Below are 4,570 nucleotides of genomic sequence, written 5' to 3'. Positions count from 1 at the left end.
TATATATATATATATATATATATATATATATATATATATATATATAGAGTCTATATGGTCTAATGTGTCATTCAAAGCCACTGTTGCATTGTGGAGTTTCTGTCTGGGTGATCTATCCATTACGTAAGTGGGTTGTTAAAGTCCCGTATTATGTTTGTATTGGTGTCGATTTTTCCCATTATGCCTGTTAACAATTGCTTCATATATTTAGTTGCTTCTATGTTGGGTACATTATATATTTATAATTGCTATATCCTCTTGTCAAATTGCTCCCTTTATTGTAATTAATGCCTTTCTTTGTGTCTTGCTACAGTCTTTGTTTTAAAGTCAATTTCATCTGATATGGGTATTGTTACCCTGGCTTTTTTCTTTTTCTGCTTCCATTTGCATGATACACATTTTTCTATCTTTTCACTTTCAATCTGTATGTGTCTTTAGACTTGAAATGCATCTCTTTTAGGCCACATATAGATGGATCTTGTTTTCTTATTCCTTCTGTCGCCCTCTGTCTGTTGATTGGAGCATTGAGTCCATTTATATTTGAAGTAATTGTTCATCGGTATGTACTTATTGCTATTTTGCTAATTGTTTTTTGGTTGTTTTTGTAGTTTCTCTCTATTCCTTTCTTCTCTTCTTGCTCTTTTCCCTTATGGTTTAATGACTTTCTTTAGCGTTATGCTTGGATCCTTTTCTCTTTACTTTTTGTATATCTATGTACATTTTTGATTTGTAGTTACCATTAGGCACATATATAACATCTTATGCATATAGCATTCCGTAGTAAGTTGATAGCCACTTAAGTTGGAATGCATTCTAAATAAACTACATTTTTACTCCCCTTTCCAAGTTTTATGTATATGATGTCATATTTTATACCTTTTTATTTTGTATATTCCTCGGCTGATTTTTGTAGATATAATTAATTTTAGTATGTTTGTGCTTTTACCTCCACACTCGTTTTATAGTCTACTTATTAGTAGCCAGTAAACTGGCTTTATTAGTCTACTATTTTTATTACATGTTTGCTTTTACTTGTTAATTTTTTTCCTTTCATAATTTCTTTCTCCTAGTCGTGGCCTTTTCTTTCCACTCAAAGAATTCCCTTTAACATTTCTTGTGAGGCAGGTTTAGTGGTAATGAACTCCTTTAAATTAAGGAAAATCTTTAAATGAAACACTTTTTGTATTAAAACTTAAACGTATTTAAAATAATTTCTGGGGCGCCTGGGTGGCGCAGTCAGTTAAGTGTCCGACTTCAGCCAGGTCACGATCTCGCGGTCCGTGAGTTCGAGCCCCGCGTCAGGCTCTGGGCTGATGGCTCAGAGCCTGGAGCCTGTTTCCGATTCTGTGTCTCCCTCTCTCTCTGCCCCTCCCCTGTTCATGCTCTGTCTCTCTCTGTCACAAAAATAAATAAACGTTGAAAAAAAATTTTTTTTAAATAAAATAATTTCTTTATTTTCAAGAATATTTTTCCAACCTGTTCTTAGAAAAGGAAACTTTTTCTTACATATAGAGACTACATGATAAGAAAACCCACTTAAATTTTAAGCTGTCAATGTATTCAGAATAATAAGTCTCATCTTGAATTCATAAGAGCTATAATAACCTTTTAAATTAGAGTTCTGATGAGTTTTTAATGAAAACGACAAAGCCCTAATTATTGCAGAGCGTACAGATTAAGGATTAAATGATGGCCCTCTAAACTCTCCAACATCTGGTTGTTATTTATTGATTTCTCCCAGCCCTGTGTTCCAGACCAATGCCTACCAGGCAGACACGTGCCCCCGGCTGCCACCCCTCATAAGAGCACTGCTGTAGGAAGGTTCTTCAGGTCAACTGCAGTGAGAGTCCTGTGCTTGGGCTGACAGATGGACTTCTGAAAGCAGACAGCATCATTCTTAGGATTCCAGGCAGAAACAGGGAGACTTATCGGTGCAGAATGAGATTTAAATGTTTTTGGTAGTCTGTATGTGTTCTGTTGTAGAAGAAAGAGAAGAGGGAGGAAAAGAAAGATAATGGATTTGAGGGAGGAAAACACAGGAGAAGAGAAGAGAGGCAGGGACAGGAAAAGAGAAAGAGAGAGAAAAGAGCACTTGATGTCATGGTGCTGCCTTTGTGGCTAGAACTGCAGATTGTTGGTAGAAATTTGGGTATTGAGGCTGCTGACGGTGAGAGCTCTAAAGGAAATGAGAAGCACGTTATTGGAAGCTGAATGAAGGGAGATCTTTGTGATGTAATAAGAAGAGTTTGCAGAAATCACCTCCTACGGTTGCTTGAGAAGCAGCAGGACTTGTAAGTGACGACCTTGGTCTTGTAACTAAAAAGATTTCCAAGGAAAGATACAGGTGCCTTCTGGCTCATAGTATTTATCGTCAAGTACTGCACATAGTAAACTTGCTACTTAGAGAAAATGCAAGAGGAGAGAGAGAAACTGGGGGGTGGGGGCACTGTTTGAAAAACAGAATCCAGGTTTTGATTGTTTTGAAATTTTCCAACAGCCTATCCACATGGCAGACAGAAAAAGCCAAGAGTGTGACCGTGCGAATTTTGTTAAGCTTCAGAAACATCAAATGACCAGAGTATTCAAAAGGCCTTTCAAATGATCAAGGATGTTCTCACAGAACCTTTGAGGGCCTTTGAGAAGCTGGGGCTTCTTAAGAGGGGCACCTGGGTGGCTCAACCAGTTAAGCGTCTGACTCTGGGTTCCAGCTCAGGTCATGATCTCACAGTTCGTGAAGGCTCCTCACCAGGCTCCACACTGGCCGTGCAGAGCTTGCTTGGGATTCTCTCTTTCCCTCTCTCTGCCCATCCCCAGCTCTCTCTTTCTCTCTCTCTCACTCTAGTAAGTAAAAATTTTTAAAGAAGAAGCTGAACAGTGTTGTCCCTCAGCCTTCACAGCAGGAACCCCAGGTAGAAAGGCCTTATCCAGAAAAGACATTGGGGGCTTTTGTCTAGAAACGTGAGCCCCCCTCCAGGAAATGCATGGGACACCCACAGGTTCTTGATAAAATTATGTCAGTAAAAACCTCACCAGCTTGGACTGGAGGAGATACAGAAGGAAAGGGGGTTACCAAAATCCTAAAATTGTGTTGTCGAAAAGCAGAGTAATGAAACCCCTCAACTGCAAATACATACTACCCCCATGAAGAAGGAAAGACAACTCATATGGCTAAAACAAGAATCCATAGGCTGGAAACAAGAGTTATGGAAGGTTATTCTCATTCTTGGAAACCTAATCAAGAAACTCCCAACAGCTGGCTGGCTGGGTTCCAGAACTATTATGGACCAGCAACGCTTTTGTTCTTTTCTGTTTCTCCTTTTTAGACTGGGGATATCCACACCTGTTATCAATGTCTATCCCACCACTGCACGTGGGAGGCAGGAGGAGGATACAGGTAACTTTAATTAAAGCTGGACGCTGGTCCGAGATTTACATGCAGATCAACCAGTCAAGACGAGCTTCACACAAGAGTCTCATTCACACCAGGAACTGACTTAAATGAGGCAATTCTGGACTTTGAGCAGATGCTATCATGGGGTGAGGCTCTTGGAGACCTTGGGATGGATGAATGTATTTTACATTTAGGAAGGGCATGAATCATTGGGAGCCGCCATGACTCTGGTCATCTGGTAAGGACGTCCCCATGATTTCTGTCCCCTGGTGTGCCCTTACATAGCTCCTTCCTTTTGAGTATGGACAGGACCTGTGACTTGCTTCTAATCTATATAATCCACCAAAGGTGATAGACATAGGTAACTGTGTATGCAGAATTAAGTTGCATAACATGGCTACCCATCTTGCTGGAGACTCTCTCTTGCAGGCAGTGATAAAGCATGCAGCTATTGGCGGGGGGCGGGGGGGGGGGGGGCTACCGGGTGAGGAACTGTAAGCAGCCTCTAGGACCCAAAGATAGCCTCTGGCTGATGAACAACCCAAAGCCAAAGCCCTCGGTTCTCCAACGGTGAGGAAAGAATTCTGCCAACCAAATGAGTGAGCCTGGAAGTGGACTCTTCCCCATTCCAGCATCCACGTGAGAATCCAGCCCTGCTAGATACCTTGAGCGTGCCCTTGTACAGAACCCAACTAACCATGCCTGTCCTCCCGACTCACAGGAACAGTGAGATAATAAATGTATTTTGGTCCAAGCTGCTAAGTTTGTGGCAACATTGTTATGCAGCAATATGTATCTAGCACAGCAAGTGATGGAGAGAGCCATATAAAGAAGAGAGTGAATGCAAGTTAAAAGAGAAGAGGGGCATCTTGGTGGCTCAGTCAGTTAAGCATCTGACTTGATTTCAGCTCAGGTCATGATCTCACAGTTTGGGAGTTCGAGCACTGCATCAGGCTCTGTGCTGACCCGTGGAACCTGCTTGGGATTCCCTCGTTTTCTCTCTCTCTGCCCCTCCCTCACTCGTTCTCTCACTAAATAAATGAATAAACAAATAAAAAAATGACAAGAGAAGATGACCAAGGGTCATTAGAAGACAGTCCCCAGGGTAGATGGAGCCTCAGTACAACGGAAGTCACCAACACGGCCTCCCTGCAGATGGGTCTTTGGTTGTCAGCTCAC

Source organism: Herpailurus yagouaroundi, unplaced genomic scaffold (assembly GCF_014898765.1).
Source record: "Herpailurus yagouaroundi ecotype Mexico unplaced genomic scaffold, PumYag 199, whole genome shotgun sequence".
NCBI lineage: Eukaryota > Metazoa > Chordata > Mammalia > Carnivora > Felidae > Herpailurus > Herpailurus yagouaroundi.
The sequence above is the reverse complement of the archived record's forward strand: the minus strand, read 5'-3'. Positions refer to the sequence as shown.